Below are 17131 nucleotides of genomic sequence, written 5' to 3'. Positions count from 1 at the left end.
CCTTCCAATCACAATCATTAAAACATGGAACGATACGGAAGGAAGGTATATATTTGCCAAACTAAAACTAGGGAATACCTTCTTATGCGTGGGCTCCATCTACGCACCAACCATCTCAAAACGCCCATTCCTCCTACAACTAAATCGCCTCCTGACAGAAATCGGAACTACTCGATATATAATCGGGAGAGACTGGAATCTCGCCCAAGATGCCATAATGGACAGGACAGGCCCCATTGATGTAAGCAACAATCATGATAGGGCACTTCTGACGGACCTAACTACGGATGTTGGTCTAGTTGATTGCTGGAGAATACAACACCCAAAAGATAAGGAATATACTTTTCTATCTGCTGCCTATGGCACCCAATCGTGCCTGGACTATTTCTTGGTATCACACACTGTAATTCCTCACATGCAAGACACCTACATCCTAGACAGTGGCCTCTCAGCTCACTCTCCAATATTAATTCTGATCCAGGTAGGATTATCCCTCCTGGCCGAAAATCATGGTGCCTCGCTGTACGCAGATACCGCTTCCCCCAAGGGAAGGAACAATTAAGAGCCCACGTATCCACATACATGACCGAGAATACAGGTACTGCGACCTCCAAAAGGGTCCTATGGGCAGCGGCAAAGGCGACCCTGAGAGGGAACATGATGCGAGACGCAGCATTGGCCAATAAAGACAGAATAGCCTGCCAAACCACCTTAGAGGCCACAATTCAGGACCTAACTAAACAATACACCACCCAACCGTCCCCTAGGCTACGCTGCTCCTTAGAACAGGCCCGCATGGCACACAATGAACTCTATACATCTCAGGCGGAATATGCACTGCAAAAATTACGAGACCGCCATTACGAACAAGGAGAAAAAGCAGGACGTCTTCTAGCAGCCCAGCTCTGACAAAGAGAGGCTACTTCTGCCATCCCGGCCATAACATCTTGCTCAGCAGCAGTGCTGACACGCCCACAAGATATTGTGAATGAATTTGCCGAGTACTCCCTACATCTGTATACTCCTGAAACAACGACCGATCAGACACAACTGGAGGTATTCCTTAATGCGCCCAACCTACCTCGTTTGTCGGAGGCAGGTAGGGCTCTCCTAGACTGCGATATAAGCAAGGAAGAGATAACGCAAGTTATAACAAACCTCCCCTACCATAAATCTCCAGGAGAGGATGGATTCCCTGCGGAATTTTATAAATGGGCCGGGGAAGAGGCAATCACCGCTGTACATGAAGCACTGACGGAAGCATGTCAGGAAGGCTCCCTGGGCGCTCTATCCAACAATGCCACAATTGTCATCCTGCCTAAGCCAGGGAGGGACCCCCTCCTCTGTGGCAGTTATCATCCTATCTCCCTTCTGAACGGAAATGTTAAACTCCTAGCCAGTGTTTTAGCAGCACGCCTACGCAAGGTGATACCATCTCTGATTCACAATACCCAAGTGGGGTTCCTACCGGGCCGCACCTCCAGAAATCACATGCGTACACTTTGCCATACACTGCTGGAATTTCTACAACTAACTGAAGAAGCCCTATCCCTGTCCCTAGATGCGGAGAAAGCATTCGACCGCATCGAATGGTCCTATCTATTCACTACCATGAAGTACTTTGGCCTTGGGGAACAATTTATTTTCAAAGTACGTCTGTTATATGACCATCCCATGGCACAGGTTAATTGTGGGGGTTTCTTGTCAGACCCATTCCCTATTGGAAGAGGCACGCGCCAGGGCTGCCCCCTGTCACCGCTCCTATTCCTATTGGCCATGGAACCCCTAGCAGCTACCATACGGAACTCCCAAAAGATAAAAGGTATTCCTATAATCGGGGGCATATCCAAAATCTATCTCTATGCAGACGACATTTTGTTAACCTTGTCCGATCTGGAAACTTCCCTACCAGCACTGCTCTCTACCATAGAGGACTTCGCATCCCTATCCGGATACCGGGTAAACTGGGACAAAAGCGAAGCACTACCACTATCCCGCATAACGACGAGAGCAGCAATACATGGCCTCCCATTTAAATGGACCCGACCCGTCTTAAATACCTAGGAACGTTTATTAATCGAGGCCTGGAACATATGGTCAGGGACAACCTAGACCCCCTTATATCTAAAATGAAACAGGACTTTGCCAAGTGGTCACTATTAGGCCTGTCCATGTGGGGCAGGACACAGGTGGTCAGAATGGTTACCCTGCCATGTTTTACGTATGTACTAGGTATGCTCCCCCTACAGGTACCCATCTCTTTGCTCCGCTTGATTGACGCATCCATAAGGACCTTCGTCTGGGGCTCCTTACGCCCAAGACTGAAACCTGCAACCATACTTGCACGACGACCCTATGGAGGTTTAGGCCTACCCTCGGTAGAACAATACTCACTAGCCCTACAACTCTCACAGTTAGTATACACACTTCCAGATATACCCGATCCACCGCAATGGGTAGCCACAGAGAAACTCCTAAGTAGACAGTATACAGAGATGGGAGGGATATACGCTGACCATATTCCCTTAGCTAACCCCATTCTCAAGGATACAAACACAGCGTGGCGCAGAGCCTATCGCTTGTTAGGAGTACACCCCTCCCTGCATACCCAGGCTCCCATAGCAGGGAATAAAAGCATAAAAACAGGAGGAAATATTCTCAGGTGGCCCCAATGGCTTGAGGCAGGTATCCACAATATATCTCATATTATAGACGGAAATATCTTTCGCACCTTCGCCTCTCTCCAGGAAGAGTTCAGTATCCACAGTAATCAAGAGTGGCGATATATACAGCTTAAACATTGTATGCGTAGAATACTAGGAGCCCCCGCGTGGACGCTTAAAACCTCACCCATCGTCACCTATCTCCAGAAATGGGGCCGGCACAGAGGTGTTATGGCTGGTCTCTATGCCGAGTTAACAAACCACCTCTATTCGCAGCCTCTTCTCGAACGACTACGCTTAACATGGCAGGACAGACTTGAGATAACCTATACTGATGAGGAATGGCCAGACATACTAGAAGCCCTCCACAGGGGAGTACGCAAAGCCCGCCTGAAATTTTGCCTATTCAAAATCCTTCAAGAATGGTACTGGACCCCCGCTAAACTTCTCAGGGCAGGCTTGATGTCGCACGCGAACTGCTGGAGATGCATAGAACCCTATTGTGATCTACTCCACATCCTATGCCATTGTCCGACGATATAGCCCCTATGGGACGCGGTACGCCATGCCCTATTGGATTTCACACAGATACCAAACCCGACCCCGCCATCACTTATTCTTCTACATGATACACGCCCGTACCCTTCCCTATAACGAGCCCATAATAGGTTACTTCATACAGCACTTGCTACGGCCAAAATATGCATACTCCGACATTGGAGGTCCAGTATTGCCCCCACACCGACAGAATGGATGACTGCCATGTACCAAACTGCCACCCATGAGCGAGTGATTTATAACCTGCAGGACCAAGCGGCGCTATTCGCGGAAGTCTGGCGCCCATTTCTGACAAGTCCATGAAGCAGCTGACGGATGGTCAATGGTCAATGACCAACAGGCGAGGAACATCAACCGCCCTCTTAGAACCTATCATTTTCTTTCTTCCCCCCCTCCTGTTCTCTCCCTCTCTCTCCAGTTATTTTTTCTTCCCCCTTTTCTCCCTCTATCACCTCCTAGATCCCTCACCTTGACAAACGCTCTGGACCTTGGACTAAACAACCTGACACCTTCCCTTGCCCTTTTACGCAATTAGTGTTTGAGAAACCAACGCATTTAAGAAGAATCCATTCCTTAAATGACCTCACTACAACTAACATGCCCCTATGGACAATTATTTATTTATTTATTTTTTTCTTTTGCTCATCCATGCCTCTTTTGGTGCTATCTCCCCACAGATGCTGGAGCCCCTACCTCTGCTTTGCTCCATATCACAACAAATTAGGTCCATGTATTACACTGCCCACTTCCAGGCGGTAACTCACTTCAGATGGGGAACTTTGGAACAACCTACCCTCCGGTCCTTCCAGTCTAGCTCCAGGACTCATGGCCTCCCATATCCATCCCCCCGTCTCTCTACCTAGCAACCTTCCCCCCCCAACTTTCTTACCATATCCCTCATTTCACAAGACATCCCCATCTCTCCCTTATTCCAAGATCAATCCCCCACCTTATCTTTTTTTTTTTTTTTTTTAACCCCCACCTGCTCTCTTAAAATGTGTGTACAATTTTTCAGTTATCTAATCAGGAATATTTGTTTGTTTGGTTGTAAGAGCTTATATACCTATTATGGAACCACCTGTGGTAAAAAGAAAATGCTTTGAAAGTTGAAAGCTTATTTCTATACATTATGTACCGCCCCATATTCTTAATAAAACAATTCAAACGCCCCAAAAAAAAATCTCTCATGAGTATCTAGGTCAACAATAATACAAACATTGTAAGGAATTTATATGTCAAAGAAAAGGAGAAAGGATAGGAAAAGAAAAATAGAAAAGAAGAATGAAAGAAACACTGTAAATTGCCACATATCACATCTTAAGGCCATATTCGATCAAACAGAAATAGACAAACTCACAAGCTACGTCCATAATCTTTCCAGGTTCCAATGTAAACAGCATCAAGGCCAGAATAGAATCATGAATTCCCGTAAGACCAGCCAGTATCAAAGCTATACTAGAATATTACGTTGGTGACCATAATCAGTTGTCATGTGAGACTAAGAGCAAAAAGAAATTGGCTTTAAATCAGGAAAAGAAAAAAGGGAGAAAGAAAAAAAAATGAAAAAGAGGAAATAAGAAGGTCCCAAACAACTCCATAATTCATCACCTAATTACTAAGTGCGCAATTACGAAACTAAGAAATGCAAAATGTGTGATAAAATAGCTACACCATTACACCCATTGTGTACTTTGGATGTATTTAAGATAACGTTTATCTTAAATACAACCAAAGTAGTGCAAAAACCACTTATAACTCATTCTGTGCTGTAAGTACTAAAATACCTTATTGAAGGTAACAGGTCTCAGATCCTAAGGCATTTATGAAATTGGGCCTCTAGTAAGCAGCGCTGTGCACCCTGTACAAGTAGGAACCACAATCCTAGTCAGGGTAAGTCAGATACACTCCCTAAATTAACCTGTGTTCACCCTCTGCTAGCATAGCACAGAGCAGTCAGGCTTAACTTAAGAGGCAATGTGTAAAGTATTTGTGCAACACACACTCTCATTAGCCCAATGAAAACACCACAAAAAGATACCACACAGATTTAGAAAAATAGGGGATATTTATCTAAGTGGAACAAGACCAAAATGACAAAAATCCAATAGCTAGAAGTCGTGGTATTCACGTTTACATATATCAATGCAGTATTTCACAAATCAATGGATTCATAATAACCTTTATGCAGTAATGTCTAAACACAAGCACAGAGACCCTTGTCCAGGTCGTGATAACCCTCTGTGGTCTTGAAGAGACCTTTCTCTCCTTAACTGCTTGGATTGTCGAGGGGACGGCAACAGATCTCACGGACCTGTGGGTGAGAGGCGGCCACTATTCAACAAATCACACAAAAACCCTGATGCGCGGAGAAAGTAAGAGCAGCACTCTTCTTGGAGCACTCGTGGAGCTCCCTAAGGGAGGATTCAGGGTAGCAGAGCGATGCTGGGGTTACGGGGAAGCACCGCATCTGCTATGGAGAATCCTCAAAGGCAGGCACCACTTCAGCAGTGCAGCATGGGGGCTGCGAGGAAGCACCCCTTTCGCTGGGGAGAATCCTCAGTCACCACTTCCACAGAATGTCACAGGGGCTGTGGGGAAGCACCGTGCTCGCAGGGGAGAATTCTCAAACAAAACTCCAGTTTGGCAGAGCGGCGCAGTGGACTGTGAGGAACCACTCACAAGGTCTTTTATGTCCCTGGGACCTCAGGGAAAAAGGGTCAAGAAAACAAACCTTAAAGTCACCCTGAGGTTAGTTCTTGGTTCCTGTAGCAGGGCAGAGGTTAGAAGGTAGCAAGATAGCTTAGTCAGGCAAAGTAAAACCCATTAAGATTGCAGTCCTTCAGCACAGCAGCCTTTACTTCAGTGTTGTTTTTTCTAGATCCAGAGTGTCTGATTTCGGGGGGTCAGAGACCCAGTATTTATACCCAAAAGTGCCTTTGATGTGAAGGATGACATAAGAGGATCTTTCTGAAGCGCACAGGACCCCTTTCAACCCAGCACTGTCTCCACCCTATCAGTGGGAGGTGATCAGTCCCTTTATGTGGGCTCAGGCCACTACCCTTTGCAGTGTAAGTGTGAGCCCTTCCCAATCTCCTCCCCTGGAAGACCCATATGTCTGCAGATAAGTGCAGATGCAGTTGAGTATCCTGTGTTGTGGGTGTATGAAAAGAATTAACAAATTTAGCTGTCACCCATACTAGGCCAGATGTGTATTATAGACAGGCTCTCAGGCACACGGGGCAGTGAGGGAAGAGAAATGCCCCCTTTCTAAAAGTGGCATTTCTAAAATAGTAATAATAAATATGACTTTACCAGTAAAGAGGATTTATCATTACCATTTCAATTATATCAAACATGATACAGCTACTTCTTCCTGATGAGGAATTACAGCTTAAAAATATTTTAAGGAATTCCCAATGCTGGCCTATGAGAGGATCAGGCCTTAGACTTTGGTAGTTTTTTATTACCAGGACATGTAAAACTTAAAAGTACATGTCCTGCCTTTTAATTACACGGCACGGTGCCCTATGGGCTACTTGGGGCCTACCTTAGAGGTGACTGATATGTAAGAAAAGGGGGGTATAAGGGTTGGCAAGATGTTTTAAATGCCAAGTCAAAGTGGCAGTGAACTTCACACAGGCTCTGCATTGGCAGGCCTGAGGAATGTCCACAGGGCTACTTAAGTGGGTGGCACAATCAGTGCTGCAGGCCCACTTGTAGCATTTAATTTACAGGCCCTGGGTATAAGGTATACTACTTTACAAGGGACTTACAAGTAAATTAAATATGCCAACTGTGGATACACCTACGTTACCATGTTTAGGGGAGAAGCATATGCACCTTAGCACTGGTTAGCAGTAAAGTGCTCAGAGTCCGAAGGCCAACAGAAAGATACAGCAACCAAACAGGAGTTAAAACGTCTTGGGTAAGACCACCCTAAAGATGTCAGGTCTAACAAGGACCAAGATCAGCAAAGTTCAAATGAATGACCTAATGTATGTCATACTCAGTAGGCCGAGCTAAAATACACTTGAAGACACCAGAGCCTACTAAAGCCCTCAGCTTTAATAACAAATTAGAACGCTATTGCTTCACCAAGCACTCCTGTCATTTTTTGATGCACTTGCGCTGCATACTGAAGCATTAGTGCAACAGACATCACATGCTGGATCAAAAAGGTTATAAGACGTTAAAATGAGCTCATACTTATCCATATCAATACGCAACTTTCCCATATTGTGCAAGACTGACCCGGCCAAAGTAAAAAAAAAAGAAAATTTATAATGGTAGTCAAGCCGAGTAAGACATTGCATACAAAAGCACTAGCACAACCAGTAGCACATGCTGTATCAAGAGATCACTGTGACAGGGCACAGAAGACAGGATTCCCCAGGGCGATCCAGGTGTCCCCCTGGGGGAATCAGGAAAGTGAACCAACAGCAAGCACAACAGAGCGTTGTGATGGAGGGAGGAGTGACGGCGGGAGCCCGGAAGAAGAAGGTGGTGAGAGGAGGCACGGCGTGACCTCGGACGAAGAAGAGGCAGGCGGAGAGAGCGGGCACGACGGGATCCCAGACGAGGGAACAACCCAACACGGAGAAGAAGTTGCGGTGAACAACCGTGAAGCCGGAGGAGGCCCGGAAGACGGCCGGTTTGTCCCGCAGCAGACGAGGGAAGAACCCAGACCCACCAGGAGAGACAGAGATACCGGAAGACCCCGCCACATCCCTGGAGGGATGTGGCTTTCCCAGCTACAGGGCTGTGTATACGGACCAGGAATTGATTGGCTGGTGTTTGCAGGAGGGCAGGGGGGGAGGCATATGGGTCACCGCCTAATTAACAAAGTGTGAAAGAGGGCTAAGAACCTCAACCAACTACCAAACACATCTACCTAGAGGGAGCCCTAGTTCATCAATACTTACTCAGTATCACTGAATTAACCAATTGCCTGTCAGGTCAATGGGCCCACATAAGGAAGCGATAAGAGCACCATAAAAGAAAGAAAGGGGAATAATAGAATGGAATTCTAACCTGCGTGCATGTTATGGCACACTTCTCTAACAAAATCTTTTTTTGTTAAGGATACCAAGAGAAAAGTAACCCTGCTGGTTATTGTGATTTATAACCCCCCCACCCCCAAACTAACAAAATAGCACATCCTCCTTATATTGCACAATGAAACAGAAAAGAGAAATAAAATAAAAATAATAAAAAGGAAATGAAGAGAATAGTAAACTTACGTACCTGATGGAGACTTCATGTTCTCTCTCTCTCTCCCTCCCTCCCTCGACTTGGGAGCTGAGACGCGAAAAACCGGATACCTGTAAAGGAATATCAAGGAAAAGAGGTTACCCGGGGACAGAAAACAAAGAATAGAACATTAAAACAGAACTCTTAATAGACTATAAACAAAAAAAAACATACAATTGTCTCACAACGCATTTAAAATACCTGGACAGCAATAAAAATTACTCAGTGTGGTCACAATCCCAGTGTAACGTATCTGTGCAGACCAATACACAAAGCGTCGAGGGACAGGTAACGTCCTTGTACAGTGGTGTCAGAAGTGGGTTCTTCTGGCCCAATGACAAGAACCTTCCATGGAGAGACAACCCACACTAGTGGACATGATAGCGCAGTTGGCTAAGGGACAAAGACATTTACAACTCCTATGGGAAGAAGTGAAAGAGGCACGTTCGGATAGAGACGCTCTCCAGACTGCCTTAAACAAATATTGTTAGCCTCCCCCCTTGACAAAACTCCACCAGTCCGTGCACCCTTAAGAGAACCCATGTCGGCCCCACAATGTTACAGTTCTGCTGAATGGAGGCACATAGCACAAAATTGTCCACATAAACTCTACACAGCAGAGCTCATGGAAATAGGGATGGCTAAGGAAAGAGTGCAGTGGGAAGGGGGTACCTCTCCTAAATATATAAGGAATTGAACTGTAAACAAGAAGTCCAAACAAGCATTAGTAGATGCTGGATGCAGCCATAGTGTTGTAAATGACAAATGGATTAGACCAGACCAATGGCTACCGGATTTAACTGTTGTTATTACCTGTGTCCATGGGGAAAGTAAAAGATATCCAGTTGCAGAGATCTTTATAAATTGGAGAGGATGGGAAGAAAAACTGAAGGTGGGGTCGATCCCCTAACTGGTTGAAGACCTCATCATTGAGACTGATTATGCTGCTTTCCCACCCCTGTTAGATAATATAGATACAATAGACTCAAAAGAAACATGGTTACAAGAGGCTCCCTTCTGCCAGGAAGTTATTGAACCACAGGAACTCAAAACACACTTGACTAAGAAACAAAAACGACTCCAAAAAACCACATATCAACTGAATTATCCAAGTAATGCTGGGGGGAATGGTGTTAATGAGAAACGGGTACTAACCATTAAAGGAGAGTTCAGGATATGCCAAAGAGATGACCCCTCCCTTAAAAATGCCTGGAACACAGCCTCATCTAACCATAGAGAGCAGGTGGGTCCCTATTTTCAGGTTAAAAAAGGGTTATTGTATAGGTGTGTCGAACAACAAGGAAGTACAAAAATGCAGTTTTTCCCCCTGGACTACAGAGAGCAGGTGTTTATTTAGCCCATGGGCATGTGGGGGGTGGACATTTTGGCAGAGACAAAACCAAAGAATATCTCCTAAGATGGTTTTATTAGCCAGGAGTGTATGGGGATATTCGGAGACACTGCCAAAAGTGTCCTAAGTGTCAATTGGTGAACCCTGGTAATTTCCATTACCAGTTATAGAGACACATTTCACAAGAGTCGGTATGGATTGGGTGAGACCCCTGGTTTCTTATTCCAGAGGTTATCAATACATCCTGGTTCTGGTTGATTATGCCACCAGATATCTAGAGGCTATTCCTCTCAGCAGTATGACGACAAAGAGCATAGCACAAACCATGATCCGTTTCTTTGCTAGAGTGGGGTTTCCGAAGGAAATACTTACGGACCAAGGAACTCCATTTATGTCTCGATTAATGGCCGAAGTTTGCCAATTACTAGGAGTCCGACTGATTAGAACATCTGTTTATCATCCACAAACAGAAGGTCTGGTCGAAAGGTATAGTAAAACCATTAAAAATTTGTAATGGAAAACCATAAATGAGACAAGGAATGACTGGGACAAAAACTACTGTTTGTCCTATTTGCTATCTTCTACTAGACAAAGCCCATTTGAGTTGTTATTCGGAAGATAATCACAAACTCTCTTAGACATGACAGCAGAACAGTGGGAGGAAACTAATGAATATGCTAAAGACATTCTCACGAATACCAGGGATTTGAAAGAAAGCCTAAACACAGTTTGGGACGAGGTACATTCCAATCTTGAAGGGAGTCAAGAAAGACAGAAGAAGCAATATGATGTAGGTAAGAAACTATGTGAATTAAACGTTGGTAACCATGTGTTAATCCTGTTACCCAGATCCGAAAACAAACTTCTAGCAAAATGGCAGCGACCCTACCGAATTATGGACAAAATAACTCCAGTTACCTACAGGGTAGAGATACCAGAAGGTTCCAATACACGCCAAATCTACCATATAAATTTACTAAAAGAATGGAAAGAGAATGAAACTCCTATTTCTATGAACAACACCACAATGTTCGTTACAACGACCCAGCCTTTAGAAATACCAGTAGTTCCCCCACTGGAGTAAGAAGACCAACTGATAGAACCTATATATGGGCCTACATATTCAGCACTACATTAGAACCATTGAAGGAAAGGTTTCTAGACAAAAATCCTATCGAATCCCCGAAGCTTGATGACAGCTACTCCAAAAAGAAGCAAAGGAGATGCTAGAGGCAAGCATCATACAACCATCTTCTAGTCCTTGGTATTTCCCAGTGGTTTTAGTCCCCAAACCAAATGGAAATGTTAGATTTTGTATTGATTTCCGTCAACTTAATTTCCTGTCCCAATGCCTCTAGTTGATGATTTGCTCCAGCGCCTAGGACAGGCCAAGTTTCTGACTACTCTGGATCTGACGAAAGGGTACTGGCAAATTCCCCTAAACCCTTCCGATAAAGAGAAAACAGACATTGCTACCTCTTTGGGGCTATATCACTTTACTATGTGACCATTCGGAATACACGGGGCTCCTGCGACTTTTCAAAGGTTAATGGATATTGTACTATGACCCCATTAAGAATATGCAGCAGCGTATTTAGACGGCATTGTTATTTATAGTCCCACTTGGGCACGACACTTAGATCAATTATCTAAAGTATTCCAGGCCCTCAGGGAAGCTGAACTAACAGCAAATTCAGAGAAGTGTAACCTGGGGCAGACTGCTATTAAATACATGGGATACCTCATTGAAAACAGATGTATTAAACCCCAAATCGATAAGGTAGAGGCTATAAAACAGATACCGGTACCTATGCGCAAAAAAAGACATAAGAGCCTTCTTAGGGATGATTAGGTATTACAGACGGTTCATTTCTCATTTTTCCTCCATCGCAGCTCCATTAACTTCCTTGTTAGAAAAAGTCCATCCTAACAGGATAAACGGATTGTCTGATGAACAGTATCACAGTTATATGACCCTAAAAACCGTCCTCACTACTGAACCGGTTTTAGAATGTCTCAACATCCATAAGCAGTTTTTCCTTCAGACCGATCCATCTGACCAAGGTCTAGGGGCAGTGCTTTCACAAAATGATGATAATGGACAAAAACATCTTGTTGTATATATTAGCAGGAAATTACTACCCAGAGAGAAGAATTATCCAGCATTGGCGAAGGAATGTCTGGCTATCAAGTGGGTTATTTCGGCTGTCCAATATCATTTGTTAGGGAGACTGTTCATCCTCCTTACAGATCATGCTCCTTTGACGTGATTGGCCAAACATAAGGATCCAAATGCAAGAGTTCTTCGATGGTTTTTATTCCTCCAACCCTTTATGTTTCAGGTCAAACACACACCGGGTTCTCTGCTAACCAATACTGATGATTTATCCTGGTATCCTACGGACTCGTGGCTCCAACAGCCACTTTCTGGGGTGAGCAAGTGTGTCAGGGCACAGAAGACGGGAATCCCCGGGGCGATCCAGGAGTCCCCCTGGGGCGCTCAGGAAAGTGAACCTACGGCAAGCACAACGGAGCGTGGTGGTGGTGGGAAGAGTGATGGTGGGAGCCCTAAAGAAGAAGGAGGAGGTGAGAGGAGGCAAGGCAAGATCTCGGACGAAGAAGAGGCAGGCGGGGAGAGCTGGCGCAACAGGACCCCCGACGAAGAGAAACAGGAACAACGCAACACGGAGAAGAAGGTGCAGGGAACGACCGAGAAGCCGAAGGAAGTCCAGAAAACGGCCAGTTTGTCCCGCAGCAGAAGAGGGAAGAATCCAGACCCACCAGGAGAGAGGGAGATACTGGAAGAAAAGAAAGAAAGGAGAATAATAGAACGGAATTCTAACCTGTGTGCATGTTGTGACACACTTGTCTAACAAAATTTTCTTTTGTTAAGGATATCAAGGAAAAAGTAACCCCGCTGGTTCTTGTGATTTATAATCTCCCCCTCCCCAACTAACAAAATAGCACATCCTCCTTATATTGCACAATATAACAGAAAAGAGAAATAAAGTGAAAATACTCTCTGGCGACTTGGGAGCTGAGAAGAGGCAAACCAGATACCTGTAAAGGAATATAAAGGAAAAGAGGTTACCTGGGAACAGAAAACCAAGAACTGTATTAAAACAGAACTCTTAATAGACTATAAACTAAAAAAAGAAAAAGAAATTGCTCAGTGTGGTCACAGTCCCAGTGTAACATATCTGTGCATTTCTCCAAACCAATACACAAAGCATCCAGGGACAGGTAACGTCCTTGTACAGTCACACTACATTAATATGCACTAATGCATATCCCTATCAATGTGCATCTTACCCGTGTTCAGCAACAATGTCCGTGTCTAATGTCAACAAATGTAAAGGTTGTCAAGCCGAGTAACAGCCTTGCTACAGCTTAAATGCTGCGACGCCACTCCCACTCAAATAACTACACAGTTAAATTCTATGGCGACATGCATTTGAATGCCACGCCTACTCCAGCATCTACACCGCTCAATTCTATTCCAGAGTACTGGCATGTCGTAGTGTAGTCCAGTAGTAGCCTTGTGTACGCCACGTGCACAATCAACATAGAAGACAACTAAACCTGTTAGATTCGAAGGCAATGTGCATACAAGCGCTACACCCACTCCAGCCACTATACCGCTCAATTTTATATCTGAGTTGGCCCTCCCATGCTTCCTATATGTCCTGCATAACACTCCCTATCCCGTACCCTCTAAATACTTTAAAAACATTGAGTGTGAACTTTGAACTTTGATATGGGATGGCAGCCAGGTAAGGATATCCTTGACTAAATTGACCAGAGGGTGGTAGAATGAGGGGGATCTTCCTCCCTGATCTCAGGAAAATCACTGGGTAGCGCAACTCACTACTGTAAACTATTAGATACATGCACCCATGATGAGCCTGCATACTGTATGAACAGGCGACTGTTGCACCTGGAGGGGACACTTGGGAGTCCTTTACATATGCCCTGGGTCAAACAGCTCCCTGAGGCCAGCGGCAGTGACGCTCAGTCAGTGGTGTGATGCGCACTGAGCGTTGAGCTGAGAGAAGATGATGACCCAGGCCACTCCACTCTGGGATACTGCAGCACTCAGCACCTTGGGCAATCTCCCTGGATTTGCCAAGTGGGACCTTATCAGCATGTCAAAGGTGGGAGACCTGTGGTCACAGGGTCGGGTCCTCCCTTACCCCATCCTGCATAACAAATTTGCATTGGCCCCTTCTGAATACTACCATTACCTTTAAGTATGACATGCTCTTCAAACCGATTTTTGTTCAGGACATGTTTAAGGTAAAAATGGCGTTGTTTGGATTGTCATTTAGGTACCTGAAGTATGACTTCATCTGTTCTTCTGTACCAGTCCAGATGATAATTATGTAATCTATATAGCGTCCCCAATAATGGATCTCACTGGTCCATTCTCTAGCCCAAGGGGCCCAAGCATGAACGTGTTCAACTCATCACATGAACAAGTTAGCGTAAGATGGGGCAAATTTTGACCCCACAGCCCTACCAGGTAGCTACTGGTACCAATCTCTATCATAGAGGAAAATATTGTTAGAAAGACTCAGGTCCACCATTTGTAGCAACATTCTGTTGTGTTCCAGATAGTTTGCTCTCCTTATTGAGAGGAAAAAATCTACAGCCAGGCATCCTTACTCCTTTTTGATATATGTATATAAGGACTCAACATCCAAAGTGGCTAACCATATATTTTCTTCCCACACAAGGTCCTCAAATTTTTTAGGATGTCTGTGGTTTTGCGTGCCAAGGAAGGAAGATTAAGCTCAGTGGTTTGAGGAAAAGAGTCTACAAACTGCGAGAAACGTTCCGTTAATTAACCTATCCTAGAAATTATCGGACGTCCAGGAGGACGCTCTTTCTTATGAATTTTGGGCAGCAATTAAAGATAGGGAAATATAGGACAATTCACTTTTAAGAAGTAGAATTCAGAGTCTGATATTAGACCTACTTCTCTTCAGTGTGCCAGCTTACTATTAATTAGTTGTTTTGCAGAAATATAGGGGCTCCGCTGAAGCTATTTCTAACAGATTGTGTTGTCTGCCTATGTACCTCCCATACATAATCTATTCAATTCATCAACACATTTCCCCCTTTGTTCGACTCACGGATGATCAGTGAAGTATCTTTCCCCAGACTAGTTAGAGCAGCACTTTCATGCTTAGTAAGGTTGTCTTTGATATACATATTTGACGTATTCATGAATTTCTCTTCAAGTGCATACTGTATAGATCATCAGTCACTTATTTTGAAAAAACATCACAGCTGTTAAGGTATGTTCCCTGTAGAGTAAATGTACTTCTTTGCTTCATTCTACTGTCACATGTATAGTCTTGTGTGATGCCAAGATCGCAAGCCAGATCATCAGTAGTAAGCTCATTCTAAGTGTTCAGCGACAACACTGTGCAGAAATCCTTAAGATGGGAAACTGATAATTCTGACAAAATAGATCTGGTGTCTGTAGGTGGTTTTCTACACTCATGCAGATGGAAGTGGCATTTAAATTAACATTACGTACAAATTTGTAAAGGTCAATATGCAAGTCAGAGAAAACACAATAGTACATTGTCTGATTAAAGTGCTTGGATTTTGTCCAATCAGACCGGAAAGTTCATGTTCATTTAAGACACGATCAGACAAATTAACAACCAGGTTATCAAAAGTAGGGGTAACCAAAGTCAAGTCCTGATTAGATATCAGGTTAGTTGCCATTATTTGTTTATCTTCTTTCTCTGGTTTTATGATTGAACCCCTTCATTTCTTTCAATTTTTTTCTCCTCTTCCCTCTCCTTGTTCTGCAATGAGTCTTTGTTTTTTGTTCCGTATACAATATCTTCGGACCTGCTTGAAAATAGTGGAGGAGCTCAGTTGCACCACCATACCACTTGGGCCTGCCTCCTCAATGGAGGACACATCCAAGCTACTACCTATACTTGAGAGGCTTCCCATCTCTGATGAGTGCTGAATACTACTTTTTGGAACTAAGACGGGGTCAAACTCCAAGCAGACATGAAGATCCACCCATTAGCGTAGTCCCTGTCATCCCTTTCAATTTTACTCAATTTCTTATCCTTAACCGCTTTCTGATGTTGTTAGATCTGTTTTATCAAAAGAGCACCATTTTTATATGTAGCTTCTTTCAAATTAAGGCATTTTATTTCTTCTTCTAGGGATTTAATTTCCTATCTGAGTTAGAGAGATTTTCTCTCAGCATGTTGTATTAAGATCTTCATCATTGTGAATGAGGAATTTCAAGGTCCCCCCCTACCCCCTGTAATACATTTGGGTCCAAATTATCAAAGTTAGGAAAAGTGAGACTTCTCAAGCCATGTGGTACTTTTTATTCTCCAGGTACCTTCTGAGGGTAACTTGAAGTACAAGAACAAAAACTGAGCTACTTAATCAATACTACACACTCACAAGATAATATATAGAACGAAAACAATGCAATAAATTCCAACAAAATATTTATTAAATGTGTATGTACATAAAAACAAACCAATATATCACAAATTTATAAATGTACAACAACCTGTGCAAAGAGATTAACAATCTTCTAATCCAAATACATCTAATTCATTCATAAATATTAAAAAACACAATACACAAAACACAAAAAATACCACAAATATATTAACATACAACTACTCACAAAGACAATGTGCCACACAAGACATGACAATATAATTGTGATACCACAATAATTAACATATATACACACAGAACATTAGATCGTGCAATTATACCCAAATACAATTTAATATAAACATTTCATCTTTCAACTGTAACTATAACACAATTCAGTATAATGCATCCTAATATATAAATAACAATTATCGCTTAGTTTTGTCTTGTAGTAACCTGGAATAGATCTTCCATACTATAAAATAATTCTACAAGGATAAAGCAATAAATCTTCACATATGCAATAGTAGGAACCAAGCCTACGCGCGTTTCGGTCGGTAATCCTCTGAATAAGGAGGCTGCCTTCATCAGGGCAGTTCCATTAACACTTGATAATACAAAAATACCGCAGGTTCCAACAGCTTTGTTAACCTTTCAAACGGCAGGTGGCCTGCAACAAAAAACAATGATGAAAAATAATCCAAAAGGAATAGGAGAGGCGGCAATCTTGTTCAAATACTCCTCACAGAAACCCTTTATGAGGAGGGTCACTTCTCTAGAATAACCTGGTAAGTTTTAAGATGGAAAATAATCCAGGGCATCCTTCATATGGTTCATACTGATCATACTGCTTCCATCTTTTAGTTTACATGGACCT

General features: G+C 43.5%; 1 protein-coding gene across 2 annotated transcripts in view; it reads left to right on the top strand.

Annotated features, from left to right (window-relative positions):
• Positions 1–17131, top strand: part of TAMM41 (TAM41 mitochondrial translocator assembly and maintenance homolog) — a 236417-nt gene that overhangs the window by 64555 nt on the left and 154731 nt on the right. The gene's annotated exons all lie outside the window — the stretch shown is intronic.

Source organism: Pleurodeles waltl, chromosome 9 (assembly GCF_031143425.1).
Source record: "Pleurodeles waltl isolate 20211129_DDA chromosome 9, aPleWal1.hap1.20221129, whole genome shotgun sequence".
NCBI lineage: Eukaryota > Metazoa > Chordata > Amphibia > Caudata > Salamandridae > Pleurodeles > Pleurodeles waltl.
This window is presented reverse-complemented; position numbering and strand designations above follow the sequence as displayed.